Source organism: Heliconius melpomene, chromosome 3 (genome assembly GCF_056956725.1).
Source record: "Heliconius melpomene rosina isolate 202511_hmr_F chromosome 3, ASM5695672v1, whole genome shotgun sequence".
In the NCBI taxonomy this organism is placed as follows: Eukaryota; Metazoa; Arthropoda; class Insecta; order Lepidoptera; family Nymphalidae; genus Heliconius; species Heliconius melpomene.
The window spans coordinates 7,548,123-7,573,483 of record NC_140391.1 but is presented as its reverse complement, the minus strand read 5'-3'; the positions used below and the strand labels follow the sequence as shown (position 1 = coordinate 7,573,483).

Genomic DNA, 25,361 nt, shown 5'->3' with positions numbered 1-25,361 from the left:
CCATTTCTTGGATGACCACACAGTATGCAATACCTATTGGTTTTCAATATACTGGCCATCCATCACACCGTCTTAGCGCTACGGGGGCTGACTATATTAGACAACCTTCGTCAGGACAGTTTACGCCTTACTTAGGTATTACCCGGATATAGCAACATATACCTACCTATATCCAAATTATATGTAAAATAATATATGTAACGTGTCTATTATAATAAATTTTAAAAAATAACCTTTTGATACAGTTAAATTATAGAGCAAGGTTAAATAATGAATCATGTAGGTGTTTCTCATTATATTATATGGATTGACTTTTAGAATCTAATATGTCCGTTATAAACGGATATTTAGAAGGACAAACGTTTTTGGTCTTTTAGCTAACATTTAAAAAAAAATAAGTTAAAAAATAGGGTTTTTTTATTTTTTTATTATTTTTTTGTTCTTAGTCATTGTCTCCGAAAGTCAGAAGAAGTATGCTCCGTGGTTTACTGCGTCATAAATTATTTTAGAATTGCAAAGAACAAAATAGAATTGTACAATAACAAGTCGGTCGTAATTGCTTATTATCTTACTCATTATAAGTGTTGTTTAGAATATGAACAAAAAACTCGAAAATTCTGAATAAGTATGCGTGAAGCTTAAGTTTTGGCCAAATTATGCTTAATTAAAATATACCTTATTACAAGCTAATAGAGTTTATTATTAATGGTGGAATATATTTGTAAAAATATTTCTATAGCTGCACTGTTTTGGGAGACTAACGGGAACATCGTGCGGTTTTAAATTACGGATTTTAAGAAAAATTAATGATGTCTTTATTATTGTTTCATTGTTTGAGATAAGATGGGGACTGTTTGGACATTTTGCGTAATTTTGGGAGCATTGTTTTCTAGCACGTGTTGCGTCTTAGCTTTTAAATACATTTGCAAGTGAAAAAAAAGGAAGAAATTTTAATTTTAATATTATTTAAATCTAGAATTATGTAAGTGTTACTGAGATTTATTTTACAATTTAATAATTTTTAAATTAAATGTTATTTTTTAGTCTCATTCACACACTTAAAGAGCAACTTGTTTTTTTAAACGTTTTAAAATGTTTTTATTTATTTTATATCACATATTTAAAAACTTGTATCTATAAATAAAAGTTTAATACACAACATTTTTACGATTAATAAAAAGTCATAAAAAAAAATATTAAAAAATCATATTAGTATTCATGTAGAGTTTTTCGGCTTTATTGTCGGCGATGTAGGAAATAGTAGGTACCTCATAAAAAATACGCAGAGATATTTTTATATCCAAACCTAGTTATGCACTTCTCAAAACTACTTAATAGACTAGTAATGTGAAAGTGCCAATAGACAAGTACTTCTCCGTGTTCTCCGCATTAAGATTCAGCCTTCGATAGAATTGAAGATTTAGAAATGCAAGTCCACAACTTTAAAATAGCATCGTAAACTTTATGGCTGTTGTCATGAGGCGTGAGAACACTTAATGGTGGCACAGAGTAGCTATAAATAGATAAACTACTTTCCATAATTAAATTAACTAACAAAACAATTATAAATTAATGAAACTTCTTCGTACATAATATATTATATTAATATGTTCAATATAGGAATAACGTATATTATATTTCATAGAGTATCTAGAACAGAGGTGGCGGAGTTATAGAAAAAAGACCTAATATCTCAAATGTCAAAATGTGACATTGAGTGATTTGTAGCTAAGCCCCGCCTGTCCCGTGTTTCAAACATCAGCTCGGGGCAGACAGCTGAGCTCTAAGAATTGGGGCGAGAGCGAGTTGCATACGTCTATCCCGCCCGCACTCGTTGCAAACACATATCTATTTATCTATCTGTTTCACACTTTCAAGACTACCATTCTATAAACGGTACTAGTATTACATGGTATAGTTACCTGAGATGTTTTGTGAAAAGTTCCAATACTTTTTACCGTTGCAGTTCTGTATCTGAGGGATTTGAGAGCGTCTTGCGCAAGGGATTTCGCTCTTTTCTATTCTATTGTATAGAATTTGTTTTGAAAATTTTTGTAAAGGCCGCTGTTATAGGTGAGTTTGTATCTACTTATAAGTTATACGTATATAAACGTAGTTTAAATATTTAAATAAAATAATTATAAGTAGAATTTTTAAATGACGAAATTAGTCTTCAGTAAATCTAGCAAAAACTGAGTGATATAGGTAAATTCCCATAATATCTCTATACAAACATATTATACTTATAATTTTACCAATAATTCTTCTTCACCGATGAAATTTCTTTACCAACATACCTGGAACAAACAAAACCACAAATTAATATATAATAACAAAAAACATTCGAAATAAAGTTATTAAAGAGGGTACCCCATATTACTTATTTAAATTAGGCCGGCGCATCACCCGAATGGGAGCTAATGCTTACGATAAACGTCCAAATCTATCATAGAGGCACATTTACTAAATTTAATTGCTTATTCAACATCTGGCTTTAATAAATGGATGGTCGTTGATATTAGATATATAATTATGTAATTGTATTAATATCCTTTTCTTTTATAAGATTGTCATTTCTAGGGAAATAAATAGGTATATGTTTTTTTTTTAAATATTATTGCAAAATAAAGAAAGAGTATTCTTTTCACCCATTATTTTCTTTTAATTAAACATACTTCTATTGCTTTCATTAGATTAGATAATAGATTATCTTAATTATTACAGCTATATATTTAAAACCCACCCATTCCCAGTTTATAACGGTATCCATATATTATAAATATATATATATATATATATATATATATATATATATATATATATATATATATATATTATAAATATATATAAAAGACAGGCAGATGCTGGTCCGAATCTGTCGTTTGTGTATGGATATAAATAGGTCCCTCTAAGTGGCAAAGTGCCGACCCTTCGCCTTTATGATAAGATCGCATTAGGGCACTGGAAAAAGTCGCCGACTGCTACTGGGTTTCATCATGTGAGTTTCAAAGAATGTCAGTTTATTCTTTAAATGTTATGTTATAGTTAAAATTAAGAAATAAGTGTTTTTAGTTTAGTTTGGGATATTCCTTTCGTTGAAATTTTGGAAGTAAGCTTTTAATAAGTTATTTTAATTATTTTTTAAGTTTTAAACAACCTCTAATTGAATTATTAAGTTTAAACAAGATATGATCTGTGTATACCTAAAGACAGAGTATGATATCATTTTTTATTTCAGTTTCAATTCAACATATCAGGGTAGGCAAAGGGAACCTAATGTTAAGATACTCCGTTCACCACTTCCCGCCGAATTTTCGACCGACAGTCATGATATCATGTTTAATATTATTTACCCTATTGCAAAGTTAATAGAAAATTAACAATTTAGACAGTGAAATATTAAAAAAAAACAAAAACAAGTTTTTTATATTTCAAACAGTTAATTACACGAACATTCGTGGTGACATGTGATCGCAAAAAACGAACTGCAATCTCACCGGTACATCAAATACCATAAATGTCTTTAATGATAGCGCCTTTATATCGAAATGAGACAGCGAATACGTTTAAGATCGACGATAATTGTACTAATTATTTCGTGTTAATATCCTGTTTTATATAATAATTATGTCTCAAAAATACTTACAACTTGCTTACAACTGCTTTTGAGGTACGGGTTGTTGAACTAAATGTTAAAGCTGAATTTTTAATTTAAGTTTAAGATATTTAGATATTCTTTTATAATATTCATATGTGATTTAAAGTAAAATAATAATATAGATTCTTACATATTCGTAAACGAATAAAGGCTTTATCTATTCTCTGTAGATTACTACAGAAATGCTAATTAAATTGAAATAAACATGTAATTATTGTGTTATTCACGTTTCTAATTATTGCAGAAGCATTCGTTGATTTATATTAGAAAAATTTATATCTTGATTAGTATGTCTAGACCTAGACATTGACAAAAACTCAATTAAGTATATAATATAAACTTTACACAAACTTTTTCACATATAAAATTGCAGCCGCTAACTTCGAATCGATAATCAACCTATTTTTAAAGTAGTAAAAAATACAGCGACATGAACTCGCGAATTAAATTAAAACGAATCATTAATTAATTATTTATACATAGCACATTTGATACACTGTTTACATTAAAAAATATTAAGATTTAATTAAGATAAAAGTAAAACATGAAATTCCTCAAAATCTTAAATGCTTAATAGGCACTCGCAGATTGCAGAGATAGCGCTAAAGATGAACTAGAGATATTCAAAGCTTGTTGTCGAGTAATTTACTTGCTAATGTGGATGAGTCATATTAATAACTAAAAGTTGGTTTTGATCGTAGAAATGATAACGCTGACCGCCTACTTCCTATCTCGTCGGTCTGTTGTTTCTATATGGTTAGGTACCTGTAGAGCAGATGTTTTAATTTAAAAGAGAACTCTTTTATAAATTTCTTATATTTATAAGAAAATCTAATTATAATGTTATAAATTGGGTATTTCTAAATCCATTTTTTGTTTATTTCCGATATCATTACTAAGGAGTATCGACACGTGGTCCATATAATTATTTTCTTTTTCTGGATTATTAGTTAGTTATATATTTGCTTAGAAGCATATGTCGTTATTTTTTATATACAATATTAGTTAAGTAGCTCCATAGGTATGTGTTTTCTATTATCCAAACAATTTCAAATACCACGTAAAAATAATTTAATTTTATTTTACATAAACCAAAAATTTTATACGATTAATACGGAAAATCTAAAGCAACATGAATCGCAACAAGTAATTCGTAAAATATCGATTTAAAAGCCTTACTGGGTAGGGTTAAGTCTACTAATATATTTCGAGTTCAGTGTCGACATCCTACAAAATCAGAACGGACCGCGCTCCGCATAGAAAACAGGCGGGATCGAGCGACGCTATATATAAAACTTTGCCAAAAACTCTGTCTGTATAAACTTCGAATTGAGTCGGGAAAGAAATGAAAAATGTAGGTTTTCATAAAGATGAAAAATAAGAAAATTCATAGTTATATAGTAAAAAACAGAAAAATAGTAAATGGCAAGAGTAGGCTATTTTTCGTTTATAAATGTTAATGTAAAATATTTTGGACTACTTTTGAAAAATAATTGAAACACAAATTTGTGCATTTGCAATTGTATAATTGTTTTTACTGTGTTTTTATTTTCACTTAACTCTCATAATTCTGGATTTAAAGAAAAATCTTTTAAGTATCCCATCGAACTCAAAAAGGCATTGCGTTTTAATTTTAATATAAGAACTTACCACATTAAAATGATAAATAAATTCTAAAATCCATAAAGTACTTATAGCTTGGTTAGAGAAGAAGTAATAAATAATAATGTAAAAGATTACAAGACTTTAATATAAAGTCTGTAAACTCGACATCGTCGCACGTTTTTCTCCAGATCGCACCTCCAGACCGGTATCACTGCCATATAGGCAACGAACGACGATTTAATGAATTTTTGTATGGACATTATCAATAACACTCATATTGAAAGGTATCACTATAAATTAGTTTTTGTTTATAACAACATTCTTTATAATTGTGCTTATTATATTTCTTTTTCAGTTTAACAATTCTTGTTTTATATTAACTGAGAAGACAATAAAATAAGAAGTTTTTTGCTTACATTGGTACATAACGTAATGTATTACGGAAGTGATGGAAATTTGAGCAGAAAGTTAACGAATACAATATTGACTTTGACGAACTTAAATCAGTTTCCATTTTCAGCTAAAGTAAGCAAGCTTTTAAGATATAATTAGTTACATATGTTACATATACGCAAAGATTTCGTAGATCCGAGCTTAAACATATTCAAAATACTTGCAGGAAAGAAAAATATTGATTATGAAAACGTATAAAAAAATTTGAACGTAACGGGATTTGAACCCGCTTTGTCCTTATAAGTTTTCTGCAAAAGTATGTTTAAAATATACTGTATACAACAATATTAAGTTTTTTGGTAATACAAAATTTTTATATTGCAGCTACACGATGAGTTTATTACACTATTAATTAAATAATAAATTGTAATTAAATTATCTTAATCTGGGAAGTAGGTACCTAGTATTTTTTTATAAAAATATTTTATGTGTCCAAAGAAATTTGATCTAAAATTGAAATAAGAGCGTAATTAAATAATAATTAGCATAACACTTAAATGAATTCAAACCAGTTTTATTACTGGAAGTAATTTATTTTGTTTTAAGAACGTAGAGTTCAATGGCGCAGGGGTACAAAGTGTGACTGTGATACATGTTGTGGGATCGATTCTCAATCGACGAAGTTAAATATAATAATATTTTCAACACGCAATACCTGAAGAATTCGGCGGAAATTAGGGAACTCTTCTAGGGAATGTCTTAGTGCTATGCTCCTTATGCCTAACCTATGTTTACGGGATAAAGCGTGAAGCTAAGGAAAGACTGAAGAGTTTAGAATGTTCTTTTCATTGTGAACATAAATTTAATACTCGTAATGAATTGTCAAAGATTAGACGTTAGATTACCTCTAATCCAACAAATTAAATGTTATAAAAGCTATATATCCACTATACTATAGTCTATTTTGCCTAATACTATTGTATAGAAATTATTATCTATTGAATATATGAAAACGATATATTAACATAATAAACTTCATATTATCTGAATATTAACGCAACGAAATGAGCTCCAAACCATCTTGTACAAACAAATAAACATCGACTGTGATTTAAAAGAGGGAATTTATAAAGACATTAACCGGACGTGGTTCATAAATATCATCGTCATAAATGTCTTGATGGCTACGAAACGTCCATACGCCAGATCCTGGAACTTACAACGTGTTTACTATGAAATCTTTGGTCAATTGATATACCTAAATAATTTTTGAAAAAAAAAACAGTTTTGTTTAATGATTAAGATTGTTTTTTTTTAGTTTTATGCTTTTTTATAGCGGGCCGGAGAGAACAGAGTGGAGCTACTAGAGTAGAATAATGGCATATAAAATTATTTGCTACCAGAAAAAATATATAGAGAAATATTTTTTTATCTAAAATATTTCGTTGGTGTGCTTAGCCTACATGCATGGCTGATCTTGATAGTGTTACATGTACAAAATTATGAATATAGAAATAGTTTTTCTTAAGTTTAATTAAATATAAGTATACCCTTTTATTTCAATTTACACTAAAAACCGATACTAAATTATTTTAAGTAGGTATATCAAACTGTTGGGACCTAACCTAGCCTATACTAGGCCAAAAGCAAGTTTAACAGACATTTAAAAATACTTGTTCCCTACAAGAATCGCCGTGTACAGTCACGCGATGTACTACACGAAAGTGTTGCAAGTAGATATGGCTAGATAGAACTAAAGTTTGCTTAATTGGCTATAAATGTGGATGAAATGCACGGTAATTCCGTATTTATTTTGGGAACGAGAGCAGCTTGTTCCGAGGCCGTTTTCGTTTAAATGTTTCTCTGGAAATTGTTGTCTATTTTGTTTGTTGAGAATATAACCACATAAAATATACATATATTTATATATACCTACTTATGTCATAAATATATAAATATAAATTTTTCGTAAACAACCTTAACTTTTTATAAGCAACCACGATTGAAATTGAATAAAAATATCGATGTGAAACAAGTAATTTTAAATGTCAACAGAATCGTTCAAATTGACTAACACTTCCTTTGTTTTATTGAGGATGTCAAACTAGATTACTTGGGTCACCAAATTTTTATTTTTTATGCGCCCTTGAATTTAAATGTAAATAGTTAAGAGGTTAATTGTGTAACATTAAGAGGTTACAATATCCAAACTAGAGTTAAATTTAGTAAGAATTTCACAATTTCCTGTTGAGAAAATATAATAATCTTTAACTTAATTTTCATTAAGTAGCTGTTGCGCATACCATCGAGGATATCGTCATTTAATCTATCATTGCATTCTTTTTTAGGGTTCTGTATTTGAAAAAGGAAACACCAATCCTTATTGGTTGGTTAGATGGTTGTCCGAATGAAAAAAAAAACATTTCCCCGAGTTGAAATCGAACCCACACCCATCGAGTTCAGAGACATTCGCTGTGCCTACTTTAAAATATAACAACGGAATTCCCCGTACAAAATGGTCATAAAATCAATCTTTACGACCTATATATGCATCACTAACAGCTCCTTTATAAAACCACTGACGCTAATTGGTTTAATGAGATTATAGCAGTAATCAGTTGTTATACGATCTATCCTTAGATAACTGACACCTTAGTTCATGCCACAGCATCATTCTATTTAATGATCAAGATCTACCGGTTTTGATGCGATTCATTTTAAATTGCCCTCATTATCGCTTCGGTATTGCTTAGGAAATTAATTTAAACAGCTTTTTTGTAAATATAAATAAAAAAGTTATCGATGATTGACTAAGCAACGTTCATTTACAATTAATTTAAAAATATTTGTAGATGTTTTATTGATTTTTTTAATAAGATAAGCTGTAAAACAGTGACAGTAAACGCGACGGACGTAGGTTCTATTCCTACTGGGGAAAATGATAATTTTCACTTCCCTGTTATGGTAGACGAAGTGCGGGGTTTCGCCACTCGACCCGCAATATCACGAAATTTAATCCTCTGTCTGGTTTGTTATGAGGGAAAAAGCGTGAAGCTGCATAAAATTTCATCCACGGCTTATTTACATATTTATACAAAGTGCAACATTTCCCTACAATCTAAAACGCAATTCAATTTGGCAAAAGCATGAAATCTGACGTGACTCTAATAATATACTTTATTTATCTCTTACGATTAATTAATATTTACCAAAAATATTAAAAAAAGGAATTCATTTTATAACATGTTTAATTTAATCATTCATAGTTAGTCATCGTTTTAATTTGATAGACTATGTCTTTAAATTAAAATCAAGTTTTAGATAAAAGCCATATAATGTTTACAAGCAATCAATTTGTATTTTTTATTAATATGTGTAGCGCAGTTTAAAAATGCACAAAATGTTTCTCTGGTCTATTTAGAAATAGAACAGCGATAAATCATACGACTAAATATCTTTTTTATTTTGGTTGACAAGTAAAAACGAAGTTTTCTCTAGAAAATTATATATACATACTTTTAATTTAATTAATACGTTTAATTAATACCAAAGTAGGCACTACATATTAAATAAAAAAAAATTAACGAAATCCAAAATCCAAGCAATAAAAACGCAAGCTTTACGTTTTCAATGGCAATTTTCCACTATTCATATTTGTCGGGCGTGCAATATCACTGTGTTTTTGCATCGCTCACAGGCACACCACCACGCGTACACTCAAAGCCTGATACGAGTGCCACCGCCAGTGTTTTAATTACTCGTTTTGAGAATGATTTATTTCGCACTCAAACGCAAATGGCACTAGCAGTGTTGTGGTGATATCAATGTTTTTGCTGAAACTTTCAGTGTTATTGTTTATGAAAATTGTGTGAAATTGTTGCGTTTTTTTTTGTTTTTTTTTTCGGTTTTACGCTATATTCGGCGTATGGTAGGGTAGGCAGAGGGAACCTTTTAAGGTATATGGTTTGAAATGAGCTCCGAATCTTAAAATTGATTATATTTCAAATTATGATTTTTTTTCGTAACACTAGGCTCCCGCCTACCCTGCTTCACGAGGGATAGTGAAAAAAAAACAGTATTTTTATTATATGATATTTTTATTATATGCACATATAATAATTTTATTCATGTATGTATTCTACCAATATCAAGAATATGAACGCAGATGAATTAAAGGCGGTGAACTGTGTCATGGCTAGGAGGTGGTCAATGGCGGTTTCATAACACTAAAACACCGTTAGCCGTTCAAGAAACGTAGCATAATTTATGGGTTCTTAAATATATACATGTTATACAACTATTCAAATTTATTTATATTAATTTTAATCAATAACTTTATGGTCCAATTTATTATAATTAAATATATTCATAAGTATATTGTATCTTTACCTCACTTGTATACTAAATATTTTATTACTCAAATGAATATTCATATCTCTACAAAAACTTTAAAGTATTCATTTTCCGTAAGAAGTGTATTTTTATTATCCCGCTATACCAAAAACACGTTTTAAGAAATATTTGTACTTGTTTCAAGTAAACGTCGCTTAAATCTATTATATTAGAACAGTTTTAAAGGTGTGTGGATTTCAATACAGTTTAAATAATGGCGGGTGGTTCCGCCTGTTAAAATTACAATAAGTGTCGCTTTCACTTGCCACCCCGGCGAAATTGACGGTAGATGACAAAAACTTAGTTTTAAATATTCGTGACAATTGACAAAACTCTTGCGCAATCTCCAAGATACTATTGTTACCTTTTCGGGATCTGAACCGTTACCCCCACGCATTATAAAACTAGGCTAGCATAGTTTCCTTTGTGATTTCCTCAACAAAGCCCGAGTATGATTTAGTGCCTTTTTGTTCTTATGCAAAATTTGTATTACAGTTTTTTTTAGTTTTTAACGTTGAAAAAATGTGTTTTTTTTAATTTTTAAAGTAATTTTGGTTGTGAATAAGTGTTTTATTTTTAGGCAAAAAATGTAGTAGGTAGGTAGATTAGGCAAAATGTTAAAAAAGTAAGATTTCATTATTATATTCAAGATAAAAATAATCTTTGAGATTATTTTTATACTTTATTTTCCATCAACTGAGATGATTAAATTAAAATATATACAAACATTATTTATAATTGTTTTCACTATTGTTCATATGATAAAATAGATAATTTGAAGTTTTAGTTTTTCTTTTTTGTATTCCCATACGCCGAGAGCATATGTAATGTAACTTTAAACTGCAAATTAAGTAGTGTATATATATAAATGTGAGAATATTGTTCCATTTTGGAAGTTTAGGAAGATAAATGACTTTTCACATGTAATTTTGTATTATTTATTTTAATTACAAACTTAAAACTATACTTCTAGAGCTTTGCCTTAACAAAATGTAATTATTATAAAAAGATTATAAAAAGAACTTGTTTTGTAGAAAAATAATAATATCTTTATAACAGCATGTATATTATACAAGTTTTCTATATCATTAAATCAATAAACATTTAGTATATTAATATAAGGTTGAGATAATTACATGTTTAGTCACCTGCAAATACAAAATCGAACGTAGAAACATGATTAATTTTAATTTCGGCGCTCGAGTCTTAGGCACTGTTACATTTCATTGCTATATCCAAAACAATCGCGAGACGTTCGATATACGATCGGCATTCGTTCGTTCTAAATTTACATTGTTAGGGGCGAGACTAACAATTTGTGGACCGCGACCAGCGAAATGTTGTCGTCCAACACTCAAATTGTGATTTATAGGAGAGGTTCACCGTCTAAAACATGCTCTCATTGTCCACGCTCGACAGCAATCATCTTTCGGCAGCCGCTATAGTAAGAATAGCTTATTTTTACGAACTTATAACTAGTTTATATTCATTTTATGTACTTAAATATGCTTGGGTTGCTGTTTTCCATAGTTTTATATAGAGAAAGTATTTTTTATTAGAGTTGCGGAAAGTACTTACCTAAAATGATCCCAGTAATATCTAAACGGTTCGAAGAGTAGCTATATTGTTTCGGCGACTTAAACTACAATCACAATGAATTCATATAAAAACTGACCCTGTATTTATTAGAAGGTAATCTATAGACGCTACAGCGCTGTTATTTTTACAATATTTTGTACTTTAAAAAATACTAATCTCATCTCTCTACAGAGGATATAGAATTTTGTACTAGAAAATGAAAAACTCGTATAACTATCACCGGTCCGTCTATGTAGTGGTCCAGGTGGGATGAGGATTTGTCGAACTTATTCAGTTTCGTGGTCGCGTGGTCGCGCGGGCTAGGCGCGGGGCGGCATCGCGGCGGGCGCGGGCGCGGGCGAGCGCGGACTGCTGCTGGGCGGGCGGCGCGTCGGCCGCGCGCGGCGCACTGCCGCCGCCGCCGCGACGCCGCCCGCCGCCCGAGCCGCCGCCCCCGCGACACCCAGCCGTTACTCCCCAATACTCCCCAACCGCACTACACTCTCTACTGATGATTAAAAATTCTTTCTTGACTAAACTTTCTAGAGTACCTCCAGCGAGCCCACTCAGCTGGGGAAACTTTTCTATACCGATTGTTTTATGTTAGTTTGAGTATTTGTAAATGTTTCAAATACGCGTAATTGACATTAAAACTTGCCACTTTAAACTTTGCAAAGGCTTTACGTTGTTATTATTTTAACAACAGCTTTATATACTTTAAATATGTAGGCATATTATTTAACCCACACTAATTATAATTTTAGGGTTGATATTTGGAAATATATTAATGATATTCCTTCAATTGGAACAGCCTAAACATCAGCTATCCATACCTAGATATGAGAACAACGTTTGAAGAAAACTACGTGTGTTCTAAACATATAGATAGGTATAATATAAGTATATAGAGTCGATTGCCCCCACAACTAAGTGGCGGTCGGATTACAAGCGCCCCTGTGCAGATAGACGTAACTATAGACGACGTGAGCTTTACTTGTTTTTTGTAGCGTACAAATATATCGTAAATTATGAATTTCGCGTTTACTCTATTCTATTCTGGAAATCTGTTCGTGATTTGTTGTAGATAAACGAATTTTGTGATGTTATCTGCATGAGTGGAAGATAGAAATTTTCATGGACCCAGTATAGCACCAATTTTCATGTATTTGTTAGCTTTTTGCCTAACTTAGCTTTCGAATATTTCTAGCAAGAAAATAAAAGCGTAACATTACTTAGTTTAAAGGCATAACGCAGCAACATTAAAAGTAATATAAATTAAAGAATACAAAAACATCAATCAAGATTCAATAGCTATGAATACCGCCCCGGCCCGGAGGACCGAGGACCGAGGACCGAGGACCCCTCTAATCGCTCCCTCCACGGGAAAGCGTGACGACCCACAAATATAATTTAGGTAAAACTTTCTCCCTTGTAAATGTGTACTGTTTTTCAATGCACCCATTATGATTTCATTTTGTAAACATATTCATGTTTGCATGCGATATGTCGATTAGATTTTGAATTTTGTAGTGGGTAATTGTTATCGTGCTATAGCCTTCTATTTCTACTATATTATTGTAAAAGGTTTTCTTTTTCGTATATATATACGTATATATACACGTATCAATTCGACTGTATTTTTTTTATGGTAAAATATTTTTAAATAATAAAACTGCACTACCTATTGTAATTACTAGAGATTTGAAGATTTTATGATGAAAAAAGACTAATAATATAAACTAAGAAAAAACAGGGCCTTTGAGACCATCGTAGTGTAGCACAAGGGGTGACTCGGGTGACCATAAAGTGAGGATTGTGGGTTCGATCCCCATTCGAGAGAATGAAATATTATTTATTAAAATTTTCATTTCTTCGCTCCGACATCAAGGCAAAAGTCTCCCATTCAATATGCAATGCTTCAAAAATCTCGACGGCAGTGTGGGGAACGGAGTGTCTTAACACTATATTCCCTCTGCTGTGTGCGGGATACAGCGTGAAGCTGAGAGAAAACCAAAAACAACACTTCTTTTGTAACATTTACATATAATATACCTAATTACAATACACATAAACATATATTACATAGAACAACACCCAAGTACATAAAAACGCCAGTTACAAAGCTATCTAAATACCATTAACGGTCTACTATCGGAGCAAACCCAACTCAAAATCGCGACAAACTTTTTAATTTATTTCGCATCCAAAAGCTTTTTTGTTTTATTTACATTTCAACGGCGACTTGCGCTGTAGCGGGATCTCTATTTTTATTTATTCCCATTCTTTTCCTCTTTTCAATTTCGATCGTTCGGCCCGAACGGAACGGAACGGAACGGAGACGGATCTCATTTTAAATTGAATCAGTATCCCGTTTGGATTTTTCTTTATTGTTGCTAGTAACAATTCTAATTGGTAATATTTGCATATGGTCCACTATTGTTCTTTTTTTTCCATTATTTTCTCGTAACGGTAAATTTAAATGATGAGATTGTTATACCCAAATTAAGTCTCCTTTGTCTAATCTTTGTTGTCTTAATTAGGTATTTAAGATTAATCATAAGATTTAGACGGAAATAAAGATTTTTAAACTGCATAGATAAGTAGTTTATCTATGCAATTAGAAAATAAGATTTCTAAAAAATTATTTTTAACTTCACACTGTATTCGGCACATAGTAGAGTGGGCAAAGGGAACACGGGAACCTAGCATTAAGATACTTCGTTCCCATTAAAACACGTCCGTTCCCACTTACCGTCGAATTTTGGAGACTATGCGTGTTGAGCGGGGGCATTAAAACACTAAATATTTCACTTCTTCAAATAGGAATCGAACCCACAATTAGTCACGCTTACAGTCGCATTTTGTTCATTTTCCTTAAAAATAAAAAATATTAAAATATTTATAAATAACTCATATATATATTTCGTTTGCAGATATCAATTCCGTTGCGAAAACAGTCATTGATAGTGACTGGAGCGATATCGCTAATGAATATGTAGATATATGGCAGGTGCACACACATGATTAAGTATGTGCCACCAACGATTTTTGTAGCGAATACGCTTATGAACGGACATACCGATTTATTTGTCGATAATAATTATTAGTTTAACTGTTTCCGGTTTTGTAATTTAACTTTACGGTTTTCTTAATATATCTATCTATCTTTTATAAGTAAATCTAAGCGGTTTTAACTGTTCTATTTGATTATCTATATATATAAAATCGAAAGGTCACTCACTCATCACGAAATCTCAGAAAGTACAAGTGCTAGGAATCCCAAATTTTGCATGGGAGTTACTTATAGGACGTAGGTGCTTTTTGGAATTTGCAATATTCGACTTCTAAGGGGTTGTTTTTGGGGTTGAAAGTTTGTATGAAACTTCGTTACTACAAATGCTAGGAGTCTCAAATTTTGCATAGACGTCACTAGGACGTAGTCATGGAGACAGAAATTAATAATAACATAGTTCACGCGGGTGAAACCGCGAGCGGGCCGCTAGTATTTGATAAAATGTATTAAAATAATCTAATAATATAAATTATATTGCTTTAGTTTTAAAATCCTTATATTTATATTTCATGAATAAAAAATCTAAAGTTTAAATCTCAGTAATGTCAAAAAGTATGTTTGGTATAACAAGCTGTAAGTACTTTTACTTGCTCATTGAAGGGTTCCTCTACCACAATGATTGTTGAACTAATGAAAATAGTTACAATCTCGATCAGAACATAAGAGACTATAAATCTAGTGGATCATTCCCCTGTCGTCGCACTATCGGCTCTTATAATTAATTACGGAACTTAACGCCTCAATAGCGAAACCGTTCTCAGGCGCCATTGAAATAACAAATTATAATTCACCATATTTATAACGGAATTTGAGGCCAGTCGTGACAAAGAGTGACTGTTAAAGCGAATGGTTGTGAGTTCGATACTCAATTGAGGATATGAAATATTAATTTAAATTTATATTTTCATTTCTTCTCTCTGGTGTCGAGGCAATGCGCGGTGTTGAGTTCCGCCATTGAACACGCAATGTCTCTAGCATTCGGCAGAAAGTGAAATCTTGACACTAGCTTCCCTCCCTTCTTCTTTTAGCAGAATTTACAAAAAATATATAAATTTCAGAACAATAAAATCATTTTTATTAAAAGGTATTTAATTTTTTTTAAAACATTTTGTTTGGGATCGAATTTTTAGCATGTAACCTAACGCGTTGTATCTGCACCAGGCGGTGGCGATCGGCTATATTTTACACTCCGGAATTCCTTTTCATCCAGTGACGTCAGGCGCAAGCCACAGATAAAGTATATTTTATACACAGTCTATACCTACGAGTACATATGGCGAAAATTGAAACTGGCCGATTTGTGTCCATAGAAAATATAATATAAAGAATATTAAAAATAATGTACTTATATATATAGATGTCAGTGGGTTCGATTCCCAATGGAGGAAATGAAATATTTAATATTTTAATTTTTTCGCTCTGATACGACGCGACGTTGAGTTCCGCCTTTTATCACTCAATGCCTCCAGAATTTAGCGGAGAATGGGGAATGAAGTAACGCATACACTAGGTTCTTCTGTTCTCCAGGTTTACATCTATATATATGGACGTATGTATTTAAATTTTTAAACATTGGCACATCGATCGAAATATCGATTTAATTCGATTTCACACTGATTTAAAAATGAAACAAAAAAAACATGCATTTAGAATGCACATGACTAGCATAAATTATATTTTTTTATACTCCAATAAAATGCAATTGGCAATTAAACGTTATCGGAAGTTGTAAATGTCAGTAATTACATGAAGCAGTCTTGTACAATATTAACAGCGCGATAACTTAATCATAATTAAACTGGTTCACTAAATTTTGATTTGTGCTTAACTTTTTAATAAATTGGACGAATAATTTTAAAAGAATTGATATTATTTAGGATTTTAAATATAAATATCTCTATTATAATAGAATATAAAAGTGGACGGGAATTGAAGCCGTCGTGACCTGTTGGCGGAAAGGTGTAACCGTAAGAATGACGGTAGTAGGTTCTATTTTTACTCAAGGAAATTAATTATAATATTATAATATATACACTTATTTCATTTCGCCTTGGTAACTTATGTAAAACGAGGCTTTGGGTTCCGTCATTCAACACGCAATGCCTCAAGAATTTAGCGGAAAGTGAGAAACGGAAGTGTTTTAAATGTAGGTATCCAGGTTTACCTCTGCCTGCAGTAGGGTTACTGCAGGATACGGCGTGAACCAAAAAAAGTATTAATTCATATTAAGCATAGTGTAAAGAAAGATAATTTTAATTAACATGTATCTTAATTATTGTAAATTATTTATGTTAATCACATGAATAAAATGCAAATGTAAAATTTAACAATATATATATCACTCATACGGATCGACATATAATATGTTGCATATATACAGTAGTAATAAAACTCGCAAATCCCATAGTAATTTACGAAATCAGTATTTTTTCTCAGATTAATTCTGTTGTAAATTTCACTATTGAAACTGGTTTAGTTGATTTGTGTTTCCTTTTGCATCATATTGGAAACATTCCCACGGTACAAAAAATTTTAGAGCGAATGAACAACAGTATCGAAAATTGTTATAATACATATATGAAGTAAAAAGATTTTTTTTCGGGTTCTTCCCCCTCACGGCAGGGTATTTTGGAGGCATTGCATGTTAAATGGCTGAGCTCAACGCCGCGCCAGAACCAAGAAGATGAAAATCTTAAATATTTCATTTCCTCAAGTGACAATCGAACCCACAACCCGTCGCGCTTATAGTCAATTGTGCCCCTGCGTGTAATTTTAAATATTTGTTTTAAATTTTTTTTTCAGGTCGATAAACGCGTAGATCGACGCGAGATATACAAATTATGACAATTATTATAAAGGCATTAAAAACATAATAAAGAAAACGTTTTTTTTTTGCTTATCCATTTTAATTAAAAAATAGTAACTTTTTAGATTTTTTTATGAGACAGTCGCATGTAAGGAGACATGTATTTGAATTATTTTTGATTTTTCGTTTGGGATCGCTTAAATAGACTGTGATTTATGAACGGACGAAGTGCTATTTCCGTCCGACGAGTTCGAGATTTATACGAATTTGTAACACGAGCCAGGACAGAAGTCGAAGGAAATTTTAATTGGATTATTAACTTGCTCCAGCCTATTGTCGTATTCTAAATAATTAAAATAATATTTATGACCAGAATTCGATGGAAAGTGGGGAACGGAGTGTCTTAACACTAGGTTCCTTCTGCCTATCCTGCTGTGTGCGGGATCCAGCGTGAAGCTGACTTGATTTTTTAATTATAAATCTGGACTATGCCTATTACTATTATATTTTTAGAAAAAATTGGCATCACTTCAATTATTTTTCACGAAGTCGTAATAGAGTCGTGACAGGTTATCATAATTCATATATACATTAAAGTCATTCAATAATGTACGAATAATTGTATATATTTATAAATAGACAAGTATCTACTAATAATAAATTCAAAAATACAAGTACGCTACTTATCTAGAGATATCGTACAAAAAATTGAACGTACACGAATTTGAACCCGAGTCTCATGGAAACCGTCAACTCTTGGACGGTTGTCCAAAAAATATTAAAAATTAAACATGGTCTATAAAACTTGAAAAATTATAAAAAAAATCTGTTTTAATAAAATTAGTAAGCTATTATCAACTTAATGATTTCAATTTATGTAACCGCCAACATTACCTTAAGTAATGCTGACGTAACATATTTCTTTTCAGTACGTTTTCGTTCCCTGGCTCTAGTTACGGCCTCGAAAGAAATAAAAAATTTACGTCGGCTACTTCGTTAGCCAAGACCTTACGGCACCTACCTAATTTTGATAATTAATCTGAATATTTATTAAGTAAATTATTACTTAAGGCCCGTTGCACGCGACGGGTTGTGAATTCAATTCTCACTCGAGGAATTGAAAAGAAAAATATATAATAATTTACTCATTTCCTTAGAAAACTGTTAAAAAATATATTTTAGTAAACTAAAATATAAGCATAAAAGTTTCAATGACTTTTCTAACGGAGCATCTAAATATGTATGAGACAATGCCAAAGGATCATTTAAAATAATATAAATTTAGAAGTAGCATAAAGCTTTCGACACCTCGCTGACATTCACAGAATCTGACTCGGAGCGTAAATCACGAAGTTTAGAAAAAAAATCCCAAAAAATATATTATAGAGCTCGCGTGAAAGTTTGGAAATATCTGAGGGAATATAATTATGGTAGAACACCCGCTGGTTTCCGGTGCTATTGAAACTCTACCATTCCTTAAGTTGGTATAACTGGATTTTTATATTATTTATATAGGTTTTTACATTTAGTTACATTAATGATATATAATATTCAATTCAATTAATTTATATTTTTTTAATTAATGACTTTATATTTATATAAGGCGCTTGCTAATGCGTTTTATAAAATATCAATATTTTTTAGTTCTGAATGGTACAAGCGCAATGGATAGACTGTATATCGTTATTATTTTTTATATTTTTAGATTTCGCAAGCAACGATAAATGTTAGTTAAAGTACCTTATCTAATATTTAAATTATAATTTAATACTTCACCTAAGTATATAAAAAATAGAGATTCTTGTAAAATTCTATTCTTTCTTGAAAATTACCCCGATATTTGACTCACGACAATGTTAGAGGTTCCAAGTTATAAATAAAAGATTTCGTACCTGGCAAGCGTCTTATGTGAATTGCAAATATTTCAAATAGAAGTGTGATAATGCGACGTTACATATAATAAAAACACACGTAAAGTATTTTGAAAATGATAATTTTATATTTCAAAAGAAATATGAAATCTTAATTATTAATTTTAATATCTAAACATAACCCTATATATAAATAAAATTGCCCAAAGTTTATCATTTATATCGCGATTGTTAGTCCAAATTCACGATGTTACGGCTAATTAAAATGATAATTACTATTAGCAGGAAGCGAACTCACAACTATATAAGATAGGTATACGTAGGCGCAAACCACGGTCATAAATTTTTTACGCCCGCACAGCTTACGAAACTGGGTATTTTTGATAGAAATATTTTTGATAATTCATTGACCCGGCCTCTCTATACTCGTATTTTAAAGTGTTGATACGTCAGTTACTATAGCTTTGTGGATATTATTTTAAAACTGGTTTCCATTAAATAATTATTATGTAATTTTATTGTTTGTGAAAATAATTTCGTAAGATTTTTTTGTCGCGACAAGTCATTTCAGTCGTTAAATGAATGTATTAATGAATGTCAAATACTAGGAAAGAAAATATAATCCATAGTAAGAAAATCACTATTACTAATAATTTAAATCATACGATATCATCCGTTGGAGTTCATCATGGCGTAGGGGCCTAAGCGTGCGTGTAAACGGGATGCTTGTGGGCTCGATTTCCACTGGAGGAATGAAATTTTCAATTCCTCGAGAATTCGGCGAAAATTGGGCAACGAAATTTAATGAAAACAGGCCACAATGTAAAGCAAAAAAAAAACAGTTTAAGTGTTCAAACCATTAAAGAAAATTATCGCAGAATCGAGGCGTTAAAAGTAATAGGCTACTTTCTTTAAAACCAACATTAAATATAAATTTTTATCTACAACGCCGCCTTTTAAAAGGTCCAACGTTGCAGCTTAGAAAAGTATTTTCTATAAAGTTTCGTCTATAATAAAAATATAATTAAAATATATATTTTTAATTCCAATGCGTTCTCATAATTCTTCATTGTATTTTAAATTCAGTATAATCCAGATAGACACAGACAGCCGTTTAAGCCGCAAAAGCTTAACGGTTGGAGAGACGGCTTGTGACGGCGAGGTCGCGAGGTCAATCTTGACGTTTTGGATTTTGTGTGCAATATATGCTGAATATTTTTGAAAGTTGTCTTATATTGCTATTGAATGCCATATTGTCTCTATTCTTACCAAGTTACTAAATTTATACTTCTACCTAAAAAAAACAAAAATTATAAGTAACTTTGAGATCTTTTTAAGAATCCTAACAGCTTTTTAAAGATAAAAGTAATCATAAATACAATTAAATAACCAAAATTTACCAATAAACAATTTTTATCTGTAATTTTTGGCAAATTTAACACCTACCGTTGAAGAAAGCGCATCAACCAAGCGACACAGCGATACTTTCCCTACATAGCCGTCGACGACGGCACTAAATCAATACCGTCACCCCTCCCCCGAGCCTTCCCGAAAGCACCACCCTTGAAAAGCTCGTGAGCTGAGCTCCTACTTCTGTTCGGCTTTGTGGTGTAGAGCGAATGAAACGTCTTGGGACTTGGACAATTGACAGTTGCTATTTCTCTAGTACGTAATGTAGAGACAACATCTTATAGTGTTTATAAGTAATAAACATATATGAAAAATGTATTACAATTAATATTGTAAGTAGAGACAAAATTTAATTAAATGCTTAAAAAATAATCGTTTTCACCGAATTGAAGTAATTAATTTAAGTTCAATGGTATTTAGTAAATCTGTTATTGGGTACTTAATAAATATTGTAAAAAAGTTTACTATATAATATATATGTATACTTTTTAATTGTTAAAGCATTAACGAAACGCAGTTACAGTATAATTTTATTATATATATCGAAAATGTTTCTACTAAACGACTGTATAAATCAAATATGCGAGGCTATTGTTCGAATCGCTCTAGATTGATAATGTCGTACTTAAGTGTGAACGGGATGGGTAATCATTCATTGTTTTTCTTTACTAAGAATTTGGGCTAAAAAACTAAATAATATTAATATTTTAGAAAACTCATAAGTGACTTAACACTATTTATATATGCTTTACAAATCCTGTATATTGTCAGAATTAAAAACTATTAAATAGAAAAATATCCTATAGGTAATAGAAGTCAAAGAAATATTCAAAGCTTCACTATGAGTTGTATTTACCTTAATCAAAACAGGCAATTAGAGTAAGTAGGCTCAAACCTAATTAATTCCTCAGATAAATATTTAAATTTGGGAAAAATTGTGAATTTTTTAGATTACTTATTATTTTAACAATGAATGTTACACTCGGTTCATGTTACACCAAACAAAATCTTTACTTGCCGTCTCAAATGTACAGAATAAGTCACTTAGTCGTACCTGAAACGAAAACAAAATCTATATTACTATACGATTATAATATGTTTGAGGCCGTCGTGGCTCCGACGGTTCTGGGTTCGATCCCCACTCGAAAAAATGAATATATTTACGTTTATATTTCCATTTCTTCGCTCTGGTGTCGAGGCAAAGCGTACCGATGAGTTCTGTCACTCAACATGCAATGCCTCCAGAAGTCGGTAGAAAGTGGGGAACGGTCTTAAAACTAGGTTCCCTTAGGTTCCCTCCGCTTACCCTGCTGTGTGCGGAAAACAACGTGAAGCTGATTTGATTTCTTTAATATGTATAGTTTAACACAATCGATAAAATAGTTTACAGTAAAATGTTCGACATTTTAAAAACTGTACCGTCCACGCGTCAGGCCATAATGAAATAAGCGTAGTACAAATATAATAAATCTCGCAGAGACGCGAGGGGTCGCTGTCGACTTCCTCCTTCGATATTTGAATTTAATTTTGCATCATTGTTCCCACGTCAAATATTATATTTTATCATATTTTGTAAATTATTCATTTTTTTAATATAATTACTATCAGCAACACGCTGTATCACGCAAATAGCAGGGTAGGCAGAGGTTCCGTCCCCTGCTATGTGTGTGGGGAAGGGAATGTTAAAACACTCTGTTCTCCATTTTCCGCCGAATTCTGGAGACATGGCGCAGTGAGTGGCGGAATTCAACGCCGCGCTTGGTCTCGACACCAGACACAAGAAATGAAAATATAAATTAAATCAAAAGGGCAGGGTTTATTTTATTATTATACAATCTGTAGATGTAAGATTTAAAATTTAACACAGAATAAAAAGTGAAAAGTTCCTTAATACTTAAGTTGGTAATACCACCCTAGTAGTAGGTACTAACAATTGAATCAAGTAATTTAGATTCGTATGTATGTATAACACGTATAGTTGAAAATTGGTGGGAGACCTTCACGGGTAGATCGTGTTTCGCGTGTTTACATCCAGGATTATCAGCCGGTTTGACTCACGGTCTAAGTATTAAGTTTAAGGTACACTAGCTTTTTTTCTTTATTATATTATAATTAATATAAAGTTTGAATATTTGTAAGTCCTTATTACGATAAAAGTTATAAACACGTAATTAAAAAAATATTTTAATTTAAATAAATGAAGAGAAAATAAAAAAAATAAAATTTATATTTCCGACTTAAGTTACACGTACAACATTTTTATCGACTTAATTAGTCAAATAGGCTTGATTACATTATAATGTTTACTTTTAATTAGTACCAATCACAAGTTAAATGTGTTAAAATTAAAATTTCAAATAAATGAATCCCTCCAAAAATTAAATTGCTATACATAAATTATTAATAAAAAAAACACATTCTAATATGCCCCAGCTTTAAAAGTTGGACGCGATAAAATCAGAATCGGGCCGCTATCTCTAGCTATATCTCGCTAACTTTTACTACGTACACTCCTATATAGCTTAACAAGGACTTTTTAAACTCTCAGATAGTTAAAATCGTGACTTACACTACACAGGTATGTTATAATTACGTTAGATTACACAAAATGATTATTTACTTCAGTTACCACAGTAATAGCCGCTAGGCGTACAGTATAAATCAAACAAACAAACAAAAAAACGTCCGTCTCTTCTTTTATTTAACATCTATTATTTATTATTTACAATGAATTTTATAAAGAATACAAAAAATAAAAAATAACTTGAAGAAAAACAATTAATTAAGCTTATCTTATCACGAATCAGTACTATTTAAGCAGCGTCTATTTAAATTAGGTGGAATATTTTAACGGTATACCTACATACGAAATCTGTAGATCAAACATGGCTTACGAAGTTCACACGACGGGAAGGTGCGGCGCTTTGGGACACCGTGATGGGGTGACACACGCTGTTATTATTAGTTTTTTCCTCCCCTCCACTTCGCTTTACCCCCCTAGCGCTTCGGCCGCCATTATCCGCGTCATGCACACTTTTTGTCCACTTTTTTGTCGAGAGAATTTCTTTTTGGTCGATTGACGGCACGATCTTGATACAATTTACGTAATATATTTAATGTTTTATTGATGCAATTTATTTATTTTTTTAAGTCTCTCAACACGTATTTGTCATGCCGTCACATTAAATTAGCGGACCGATATATATAAAACTTCAGATACAACTTATTAATGGCTTGCAGAACGTTAAATGTCAAACAATGGATGATTATTTGGTTTATTATAATATAATAAATTATATTTCGAGTTATTGTTGTCTACACCGGATTGTATATTATACGACTTGTTTAAATATAGTAATAAATCGTACTCGCTCTTATAATGATTCACACACTAACTGAATTTTAATAAGGCAATCACCACCGATAGTTCGCAATGCGGCACCACGAACCTTTACCCTACGAGAGAATTACGCAACTAATCCAAAACAGAAGAAGCAAAGAAAGTGTAAGGTAGCTGGAATCCTTGAAAACTATTGTTTATAAACAAAAGTTTTTATGCAAAGCTTTATAGCCTATAAATGTAGAGTCGTGCAAAGAATCGGGTTTTACTGCCGCATTATATGGACGAGGCGAGATAAAGCGATTGTTTTGGGTCGTAAATAAGACTGCAACAGGTACTGCCACCGGGACTCTACAGTCACGTGGCATATCCACTTTCTCTTTCCTTCCATTATCTTTGCGTGGAGTGCATCACTTGCAAAAACAGTCAGCATTTACTGGTAAACGAAAGTTAAATATTGATTAGGGCATTGACCAAATTCTTAATTATTGAACCGACGCGACGTGCCCTTCCTAAAAATAATATTCTTATAGCTATAGTATTTGGCCGGATTCATCCGTGGTTATTGTGTGGAACTGCTCACCGTGATCGGTGACATCATCAGAACAGATACGCAGGAAGCGTTAGACAGTAAATCATTTGGGTCATAGGGAAACCTCCGCTTTCATTGTACGATATTTACGAAATAATTTTTAAAAGAACGGACAAATTTTAGGTAACTTTTTTATGTTAAATCACGTAGGTACCTATTTCTGACTCAAGGTCTCTAAAACATTTCCTTATATTCGAAATTGTTTCCTTCTTTCAACTAAATTTAGTTCTTCCAAAGGTTGCATGTTTAACGATAGTTAAAACTGATTTAGATTAAAGCGGCAACAATGAAATAAGTATAAAAATTGACCGTGAAATTTCAACTCGACGTTGGCGCAGCGCACAGTTACAAAAGTTCGTTAAAATTTTTATCGACATAAAAAAAAAAATGTAATTCGTCGCGGTTATCTGTAATGTCCACTTTGTTTCGATTTACCAACTATTAGATAAGTAACTTTACTTGGTAGGTTTGCCTTTTTAGTTCTGTCTATTAATTCTGTGGTAGGTATATATAAATATTTTTTTCCGCACACTGCAGGGTAGGCAGAGGGAACCTAGTGTTAAGACACTCCGTTCCCCACTTTCTGCCGAATTCCGGAGGCATTGCGTGTTGAGTGGCAGAATTCAACGCCGCGCTTTGCCTC

General features: G+C 31.5%; 1 protein-coding gene across 4 annotated transcripts in view; it reads right to left on the bottom strand.

Annotated features, from left to right (window-relative positions):
• The window catches only part of LOC146540009 (homeotic protein antennapedia-like), a 156,232-nt gene that overhangs the window by 53,093 nt on the left and 77,778 nt on the right, over window positions 1-25,361 (bottom strand). The window contains exon 1 of one of the 4 annotated variants that reach the window (XM_085207634.1): window positions 11,627-11,921. The exons of the other annotated variants lie outside the window; for them this stretch is intronic. The gene's annotated coding sequence lies outside the window, so the exon portion shown is untranslated. Of the gene's footprint in view, window positions 1-11,626; window positions 11,922-25,361 lie in introns of those variants that run through there. 4 annotated transcript variants of the gene reach the window in all.